The following is a 10,530-nucleotide window of genomic DNA, read 5'->3' on the forward strand; positions in this document are numbered from 1 at the left end:
CTGTCGAAGAGGCGGGCCGGGAGGGACGAGCGAGGCGGCGCGCTTGCCACTCTGAGGGGAGGGCCGCCGCTCGCTTGCCTTTGCAAGTTAATTCAGTGTTCCTCCTCCAGGAACTAGCCCAGCTCCCAGGGGCAAATCAGGCGTGGAGTATTCTAGGGACAGCTTTGCTCTTCTTTTGCAATGACTGCACAAGCTCCAGACTAAAATAACCTTCCTCTGAGACCTCTGCTAATTTGCGTAACTGATTATTTTTGCATGTAAATACAGGTTCGAAGAAGATGTGTTTGAACTTAACCACGTGGCATGCACAGGTGGCTCGAAGCCCGCACATCACTCCCCCTCCCCGCCCTTCTCGCTCCCCCTGTACTTGTCGCTACCACGTGGTTCTCTGCCACGACTCTGAGTGCTCCTCAGCCCTCGTCCCTTTCCCCCCAGCTCCTATTGGTATCCTTCCGATGGTCCCCTCCCCAAGTCTGCCACTTTTCCCTGCTTGAGCAATATCTGCTGGGTTGATTCAATTCGAAAAATTTGTTTTACCAAGCCGTCTCCTTTACATCTCCAGATGCATGTAATGTCCAGATTTTTTTTTTTTTTTTCCTAAAGATACCTCCCCTCTTCCAGATTTTCCTTAAGGAAAACTGAACCTTCTTTTGCGTTTTTACTGTCCTGAATATGGACTTCCCAGGTGGCTCAGTGATAAAGAATATATGCCTGCCAATTAAGGGGTTGCTGAAGAGGTGAGTTCAATCCCTGGGTGGAGAGGATCCCCAGGAAGAGGAAATGGCCACCCGCTCCAGTATTCTTACCTGGAAAATCTCATGGACAGAGGAGCCTGGCGGGCTACAGTCCATGGGGTCGCAGAAGAGTTAGGCACGACTGAGTGACTGAGCATGCACGCATGTGCATATGACACTTGGCTTTCCCTAAATCTCTTCCTTCTCACCTTGCCTAATTTTAGAGGTGAGTCCAGGAGACTCCTACCCTGAGTCAGGAAGTGAATGCATAACCAAAGTGAGTGAAGTCACTCAGTTGTGTCCGACTCTTTGCGACTCCATGGACTGTCGCTTACCAGGCTCCTCAGGCGACAGTCCATGGAGATTTCAGGCAAGAGTACTGGAGTGGGTTGCAATTTCCTTCTCCAGGGGATCTTCCTGACCCAGAGATTGAACCTGGGTCTCCCGCATTGCAGGCAGACGCTTTACCATCTGAGCCACAGGGAAGCCCAAGTGAAGTCACTCAGTCGTGTCTGACTCTTTGTGACCCCATGGACTGTAGCCTACCAGGCTCCTCAGTCCATGGAATTTTCCAGGCAAGAGTAATGGAGTGGGTTGCCATTTCCTTCTCCAGGGGATCTTCCCAACCCAGGGATCGAACCCGGGTCTCCTGCACTGCAGGCAGACGCTTTACCATCTGAGCCACCAGGGAAGCCCCACATAACCAAAACACAAAATTAAAAACGACAAGGACTTTAACTGAAGTGTTAGAGAATGTTAGGAGTTTGTAAAAAGAAATGGTATTTCTAGTTGTTCAGCAGACTAGTGGGAGAAAGATCAAGCATTGATTCTGAAGGATATAGCGTTTGGACTGGGCCTTGAGGGTGGTTAGGATTTGGATATGTGGGAATGGAGGGACATTCCCTCCATAGCAAGAGCCAGGCCTGGGGCAGGGATGGGCGAGAAATGAAGAGGGAGAAGGAAAGAGCAGTGGGTGGTTTTAACAGGGAACATCTGTGAGCTGTCTGAAGTCATTAGGGGTAAAAGACCTGTGAATGAGAACCTTTGGGGACGCGGGGTGTGTGATGCCTGCTTGAGATGAGTTCAGTGGGAGTGGAAGACGAGGCATCAGAGGCACTCCCAACACATTTCCAGCCCACCATTACCTCCTGGCTCATCCTCACCATCAGCTGTATTTGTAATGAAGTGAAGTGAAGTGAAGTCGCTCAGTCGTGTCCGACTCTTTGCGACCCCATGGACTGTAGCCTACAGGCTCCTCCGTCCATGGGAGGGAAGAACAAATCTGACTCAATACTGAATCTATTTCTGTTACTTTAACCTTTGTAGCTACAGTAGGTCTCCTACAGATGAACGCATTCCATTCTGAGAGTGCATTCATAAGTCCAAGAAAATAGCCTAGGTACCCACCTAACACAGTAAGCTATGTAGCACTGTACTATAATAGGTTTATAATATTTTTCACACAAATAATATGTTAAAAAACACAAAGAAAGCATTTTAAATCTTACAGTACAGTACAACAGCTGGCATACGGGGCTGGCAGGAAGAGTTACTGAGTCCCCTTCTCCTCCCGCCATCAGTCTTGCCCAGCATCAGTTTTTTTCCAATGAGTCAGCTTTTCTCATCATGTGGCCAAAATATTGGCGCTTCAGCTTCAGCATCAGTCCTTCCAATGAGCATTCAGGGTTGATTTCCTTTAGGATTAACTGGTTTGATCTCCTTGCTGTCCAGGGGACTCTCAAGAGTCTTTTCCAACACCACAGTTTGAAAGCATCAATTCTTCGGTGCTCAGCCTTCTTTATGGTCCAACTCTCACATCCATACATGACTACTGGAAAAACCATAACTTTGACTATATGGACTCTTGTCAGCAGAGTAACGTCTCTGCTTTTTAATCCACTGTCTAGGTTTGTTATAGCTTTTCTTCCAAGGAGCAAGCGTCTTTTAGTTTCATGGAAGGGCAAGCTGCAGTTTCAGTCACTCACATCCTGGGCTTGAAATAAAGATCCTGTACTACTGTAGTCTGTATACTGCTGTACTATAAGGTTCACAAAAACACAAGCACTTGTAGAAGATGCACGCATGTGACGATGTGTGCCAGACAAATGAAATCACTTACGTGATGGGACATGTGAACAGGTATTCACAACTTGAACATTCCTATGTAGGGGACTTACCATATTATTTTTGCTACAAGTTGAGTATTGCCTGTAGCCTGAAATATATAGGGTAGTCCATTATCAAAGCTATCTTTAAAGGTATAACACTTTTTCATTCATATAGAGATTAAAAAGTTGCAGAACAGAGAATAACATTTGTTTTGTTGGAGGAGGTTTCTAGGAACATTGTGACAAGACCTATGTGGACAACTGCAAGAACAAAGGATTCTGGCACCAAGAAGTTTGCAGCAACCAACCACATCCCATCCCATTGTAGTATAAAGAAGCCTGAATTCTAACTCGGGCAAGATGATTCTTTGGGACACTAGTTCACCATCTTCTTGGTCTGCTGGTTTTCCAAATAAAGTTACTGTTCCTTCCCCCAACAACTCGTCTCTCAATTTGTTGGCTCATTGTGCAGTGAGCTTGGACAAATGTAACATAACCACATAGTTTTGATAGCTGCCCCGAGGTTCAAAGAGTGGGGTTATATCTATTTACTATCAGTATCAAGCTCCAGGAACCTAGGGCCGTGTTGGGTGCCCCGAGACCTTGTTATTCTGCTTGAAGCCCTACATGGCTGTGGCTTTTGAAGAACACTTGGCCAGCCAACAGCTGTCCTGGGAGGCAGGGACTGAGTTCCCTCTGAAAAACTAACATGGTTTTCACCCAACTTGAGGCACTAAGATCATGGCATCCAGTCCCATCACTTCATGGCATATAGATGGGGAAACAGTGGAAACACAGAGTTTACATTTTTGGGCCCCAAAATCACTGCAGATGGTGACTGCAGCCATGAAATTAAAAGACACTTGCTCCTTGGAAGAAAAGCTATGACCAACCTAGACAGCATATTAAAAACCAGAGACATTACTCTGCCAACAAAGATCCGTTGAGTCAAAGCTATGGTTTTTCCAGTAGTCATGTATGGATGTGAGAGTTGGACTATAAAGAAAGCTGAGTGCCAAAGAATTGATGCTTTTGAACTGTGGTGTTGAAGAAGACTCTTGAGAGTCTCTTGAACTGCAAGGAGATCCAACCAGTCCATCCTAAAGGAGATCAGTCCTGAATATTCATTGGAAGGACTGGTGCTGAAGCTGAAACTCCAATACTTTGGCCACCTGATGTGAAGAACTGACTCATTGGAAAAGACCCTGATGCTGGGAAAGATTGAAGGCAGGAGGAGAAGGGGATGGCAGAGGATGAGATGGTTGGATGGTATCACTGACTCAATGGACATGAGTTTGAGCAACAATTCCAGGAGTTGGTGATCGACAGGGAGGCCTGGTGTGCTGCAGTCCATGGGGTCGCAGAGAGTCAGACATGACTGAGCAACTGAACTGAACTGACAATGAGAGGTTTAGAAGGACAAGTGGAGTAGGAGAAACCTGAATCAGTGGCTCCTTCTAAGGATCTCCCTTCCCCAGCATAGCATCTTCTGGATCAGCTTGTGGTTGTCCTGGGTCAGTACCCACCTCTCTTCCCCAAACCCCTGCAGGCTTGTGTGTCTTGAGGTTCAGTGGTGAGGCTGTGGAGGCTGACAGATATGGGTTGGAATGCGGACTATCTCATTCATTCATTTGTTCATCTAGGACTATGAGTACAATTTTCGGGGGGGGGGTCCAATGAAAATGAAAATGTTATTAAAAAATTATGATGAATTTCAAGACAGTAACAGCAGAGCATTAACCCAAGTGTGGGGCACGTCAGATCACACACTCACAAAACCAGCCCTGAGCGCCTCTCCTGTGGTGGACAAAGATAGATGATGGCCCAGATCCTGGAATAGAGCAGGACCCTATGGTCCATGACCCCCATGTCCTCTGCTTGCATTTTGTCTGTGGAAAAGCTTTAGCCAGAGAAAAAGTTTAATCAGAGAAGCGAGAAAAGGCAGAAACAAAGGAAAACAAAGAAGACCAAATAATGATAATGTGTGTGCCTCATTATCAGTCATGTCTGACTCTTTGTGACCCCATGGACTGCAGCCAGCCAGGCTCCTCTGTCCATGGGATTCTCCAGGCCAACAATTCTGGAGTGGGTTACCATGCCCTTCTCCAGGGGATCTTGTTGATCCCGGGATCAAATCTGCATCTCCTGTGTCTCCTGCATTGGCAGGCGGATTCTCTACCACTAGCGCCACCTGAGAAGCCAATAATAATGTAGTCATTAAGCAAAGTCAAGGACCTTTAGCTCCTCTTCAAGAGCAATAGATCATATTTTGAGCTATATCCTATGAACTGTCTTAGAGACACTGAAGCCCCTACCAGGTGGAGGTAGTTAACTACACGATGACCACACTGTAGCCATGACTTCAGTGGCCATAATTCTGAGAACTGGCCTCAAGGAACTGGGAACAAGCCGACCATGGAACTGAAGATTCATTGCACTCAATCGGGATGACACTGATCAGACCACTGATGACCAGTTTCCAGATGACTTTCAGAGCTGACTGTATGTTTCTACACATAGTCCCCTCCCTCAGCCTATCAACACTCTTGCCCACTGGCTGTCAGCTGGGGATGGGGTGGAGTTGGTCTTTGGACAGGCATCTGCCCTCACCCTCCCCGACCCCTGGTGCTGGCATCCAAAATAGAGCAAACTTTCCACCAACCTGGCCTCTTTAATGGCTACTGAGTACTGAGCAGCTGGACCCCACTTTCAGTTACAGTCCCATGGGTTTTACAGTTAAATGGAGGAAACAGACAACAACCAAGCAGACATACAGTAACTACAGTAATAAAACAAATAGTGTTTCTTCTGTATTCAGTCCTTTCGTAAATGAACAAGATAATTTCAGATGTGATAAATGCTAGGGAAGGGAAGGGTCAAGTCAGAGTGCTAGGTCCGCAGTGACTGGGGCAGAGGTGGGGTCTGGCTGGCCTGGAGGGGCTTGTGTTTCAGAGACTGAGTCATACAAGGAGCAGAACGACTTCCAGGTAGAGGGCAGCAAAGGCGAGGGCCTTCCTTCGGAGCAGCCAACCTTGGCTGGCTGTTTAATCACTCTGAGCTTCAGCTCTTCATCTTAAAACGGGAATTAGCATGATATATTGACACGAACTGAGTATTTTCTGTGTGCTTGACACTGTTCTAAAGGCCTTCCTACTGACTCATTTAGTCCTCACGGTGGGGTCCACTGTTATCCCCATTTTACAGAACTGGAAACCGAGGCACAGAAAGGACAAGGACTTGTCAAGGTCACCAGGTGGGGGAATGGCAGAGCCTGGACTTGAGCCCCAGCTGGCTGACCCCGGAGTCCGTGCCCTTGCTCGTCCATCAGGTGCCTCTTCAGGCCTCTGTGTGGTGTCACTGCCGTGAACTGTGCACAGCGTGTGTTTCTGTATGTTCTGTGGTTTCCCAGGGGGATCTGGGGGCCTCTCTGGCCTTGTTTTACCTCGCCACCCCCACCCCCCATGCCTATCGGTGTTTGGAGCCAGAGTCCGGGCTCACTGCCCTGTCAGTCAGCGGGCACCATTCTGGGCACATTAATAGGCACTGCCTGGAATGTGGCTTGGCAGTGCCAGCCCCTCAGGGAGTTGATGACCATTTCAACACCCACCTGCTGGTTGTCACTCATTCCACACTGAATGCAGCCTCCCCTGGCTCCTTGAAAACCCCCAGCAGGGCTGCACCTCCCTATCCATTTAGAACATGTATTTGGGCCTCGTGGAGCCCTGCCAGCTCTTTATAGAAAGGAGGCACGATCAGGGGGAGGAGAGAGGCGGGAGGGAGCTCTGCGTCAGGTTTTCAAGTCATAATGATCCCAGTCATTCAGACATCGAATCTCACACTGAAATCGGTTGAAAGTAAAATATCGTTTTGTAATACTGCTGTTAATAATGTAAACATTAAAAGCACATTAAATACTTAGCTGTATTGTGGGGCACAATTGCCTGATTTTTCTTCTTTCAGCTTCTTCAACTGGAGGAAATGATTGGCTGCAATACCCAGATACGTTAGCCTAAAGAGTTGATCTGGGCTTGCACTGGGGGACCTCGTCATTTGATGCCCCTGGAAGTTACACTGGCAGCAGATTGCTCCCTTTTTCTGGAGATGAGTTTATATTTTTTCAAGCTATGTAGGTACTGGAGGTGTTCTGGGAGTGGGGAGAGTCTTAAGTTGCAGGCGAATATCCAGACCCCTTGGCTGTGTTGAGGTCCCTGGCCACCTGCCCCAGGGACCTGCCTCCTGGCTTCACTCTGCTGCCTAGTCAGCGCCACCTCAGAGAGGCCGTCCTTGGTCTCCAGCCAAAGTAGCAACACCCTCACTTTTGCTCCCCTTTGGCCTCCACGGGGCAAAACTCACTATTGCACAACAGGCCCTGGTGAGCAGTCATCTCTTACCAAAGGAATCTGAGGAGAAAGGACATTAGAAGAGACGCAGGTCTCCCAGCCCATCAGTCCCCACCCTCTCTTTAGAGGTTTTAAGGAAACAGGTGAGGGGCGAATTAGACCAGGGAGATGCGTGACTTTTGTTCTTGGATAAGCTCTCAAGCCTCCTGTCCCATCTTGGGGCAGCTTGGTGACAGAAGGGATGGTTCTGAGTGAGGTCTGGTGGGAAGGACCCAGCCCCGGTGCAAGTCAATCTGCCTGGCCAGCTCCTGACGGGGTAGCTTCCAAGAGCTGCTTGTCTTCCTCCCTTCCTCTCGAATTCTTGGCACCCACGCTTTCATATTTGTTCTTTCCCTCATCTTCTGTTTTATGTTTTTGGCCACAGAGGATGCAGATTTAAATCAAAAGTCCGAAGTTCAGATCATTCTGAAGAGCCGCTGATGAGTGGTCTCCCGTTGCCGTGTGTTTTATTAGAGCGCCTCCTGCCCTCTCCAGCATCGTCTGAAAGGTGCTGAGCAGCTGCGAAGAGTAATGGGGCTGCCAGGGCGCTGCCCAGAGGCCCGGGCCTTCCTGATGACATTGCATTATGGAAAAGCTGTAATAACACTCTGCTTGTGAGCTTCCTCTTCTATCACTCAGGGGACATCGGCGGGATGGAGGTGGGGCTAGCTGAGTGTGGCCTGGGCTGTCCTTGTGCCTGCCACCCCGGCTGGCTGGGGCGGGGCGGTCAGGAGTGGGTGCTTTTCCACATCATCTATCCTGAGGACCAAGTCAGAGGCCCCGTGTGGCAGATGAGGAAACCGAGGTCACGGAGACACTACGCCCATCTGCCAGCGCTCTGGCAGACTCGCTATGTGAGGAGGCTGGGGAAAGGAGCTGGATCGGAATCCGCAGTCCTGACGCTGCCAGTCCCCTGCTGTCCCCACATGGCCCCCACTTGCTGTGTATATCTCTTGTTTCTCCCTCCATAAGTCAGGTGTCAATTTGATGGGAGGATCACAGAGAAAGAGGTTACAGTAGAGACTGGCTAGGGGCTCATCAAATCCACTTGCTCATCCTACGCATACAATTGAATGACTCTCTGCCCGCCCCCTGCCTCCCCGCACCCTGGGCATCTGGGAGGTGGGTGTGCCTTCTCTGTGCTGTCCGTCTGGCTTTCAGGCCTGTGGTTGAAGTGGAGCCACAGAATGGAAGCAGCCTGGGTCCTGCGATGACCGTGTGGAGCAGAGGCTGTCTGCTGACTCGAGTGGATTGGAGCATGAAGCGCTGATATTTGAGCACTGTTTGTAAATAGCCTCCCTTGACTAATACCTCTGTGTTTCTCAGTTCAAAAAGAAGAGCATGGGACTTGCCTGGTGGTCCAGGGGCTAAGACTCCCAGCTTCTAATGCAGGAGCCCCAGGTTCGTTTCCTGGTCAGGGAACTAGATTCCACATGCCGAGACTGAGTTCACATGCTGCAACTAGAGAACCCACATGCTGAAAGACCCAAGACCCAGCACAGACAAATAAACAATAAATATTAAAAAAAAAGAAGAAGAAAAAGAGAACGCAGTTAGTGGTTAAGAACCTGCCTTGCGATGCAAGGGACATGCTTTCGATCCCTGGTAGGGGAACTAAGATCCCACGTGCCGCAGAGCAGCTAAACCCTCGAGGGGCAACAACTGAGCCCATGCCTGGCACTGAAAAATCCTGCATGATGCAACAAAGATCCTGCAAGCCATAACTAAGACCCAACAAAATCAAGAAAGTAAAATATTTTTTTAATAAAAGGAGAGCTCCTCAGTCTGTGTAAGAGAGGCTCTTACGGTGACCTAGGCGAGATCCAGCAGAAAGGCAGAAGGTTCAAAGGCCCTTTCTAGCACTCACGTTCTGGGGTTTCTTCATTTCCCTCTTAATCTCCCCTGGTGCCCATCTTAACCTCCTATGGCCGGCACAGGGCTGTGCCCTGAGCAGAACGCTCGATTCCCCCTTCCTGCGGTTGTCGCTCCTTTTCCTGGAACACTCGCCCTTCTTTCTCATCCTTCAGTCCTGCCTCTCTTCCAAGGCACAGCTCCAACGCCACCTCCGTGGTCACCCCACGTGGCAGGGAGTCCTCACTGCCTCTCCTCTCCTGTGTAACCCTCTGTGCAGCTGAGCAGAGGGCCCCCACTCCCCACTGAAGCACCACTGATATTTTCATATGAGGATCTTCAGTCTCTCATTAAATCAAAAGGTTCTTATGAATAGCATCACCATCGCTACAGTTCCTGGTTTCCTACAAGGCCCTAGCACCATGTGGCTTGTACCGGGCACTTGGAAAATATCTGTTGGATGAATGAATGGAAGGAGAGAAGGACAGATGAATGACCTCATAAACAAATGAATGAGCTACTCAGCCAGATCTCCAAGGGTCTCCACCCTCTGGGCTCACTCCATCTCTCTACTTCATCTCTACTCCCAGCCACAAACCCCACTCAGAATGGGCTGGTCTGTCCACAGACTCACAGCCCACTGGACCTTCCCCTCCCTCTACTCCGCACCCCACCAGTGCCCCAGCCCCTTCCCACTCCTGTCCCCCTTCGGGGCCTAGAGGAAGTCCCACCTCCTCCAAAGGTTTCCGTGACAACTCAGCTCTCCGCAAATGGTTCAACATTATTACACGATTGATCATCTGTACCATGCGGGTTAATCCGCTGTATTATTGGGTATGTCCTACGTGGTTTGTGGTCAGTGCATTTGTGTTTTTCTTGCCTCCTCAACTAGAATCTAGCTCCCAAGAGCTGAATCATCCACAGCACTTAGCAAAGAGATCAGCAGGGCACAGCCGAGCAGGACAGGCATGCACTTGCAGATTGCTGGATACCTGGGGCTCCCTCACCCTTTTGCCCTTTTTCAGTAAACGCAGACTGGAGAGCATACATGCATGCGCTCCTCCTTCTCCTCTTCGTATCTTTCTGTTCTCCCTCTTCCCAGATTTGCATACTTGCGTGGACTCATCCACCTGAGTTGCTGAATCTGCAAAGCCTGGCACAAGCTTCAGACCACAGTTGCCCCTCTGAGTCCAGGAGTCTAGGAAGAACAATCTAGAATGGTAGCCAACTTAGCCCCTTGCAGCAAACTGCACTTTTCTCGGTGACATGTTCAGGAGGAGGAAGGAATCATTTGGGCTGGACCTCGGAAGGGCTGCAAAGGAGGAAGAAGGTCACCGTGAAGGGGACCATGGGATAAAGAGGTGGCAGGACATCACATTGGCAGGAAGATGGAGCCACCATGGAGACCAGCTGCAGCGTAGGTGGCCACGTGGGTGGCCAGCCCTAAAAGACGTAGAT

The 10,530-nt window shown here is 49.4% G+C and overlaps 1 non-coding gene across 1 annotated transcript; it reads right to left on the reverse strand.

Moving 5' to 3' along the window:
* Nucleotides 1-1,353: 1,353 nt before the first annotated feature.
* On the reverse strand, nucleotides 1,354-1,425 carry TRNAC-GCA (transfer RNA cysteine (anticodon GCA)). The gene has a single exon. It is a non-coding gene; the product is annotated as a tRNA-Cys (tRNA).
* Between the last annotated feature and the right edge of the window lie 9,105 nt (nucleotides 1,426-10,530).

This window comes from Bos taurus, chromosome 23, assembly GCF_002263795.3.
Source record: "Bos taurus isolate L1 Dominette 01449 registration number 42190680 breed Hereford chromosome 23, ARS-UCD2.0, whole genome shotgun sequence".
NCBI classification, from domain to species: Eukaryota; Metazoa; Chordata; class Mammalia; order Artiodactyla; family Bovidae; genus Bos; species Bos taurus.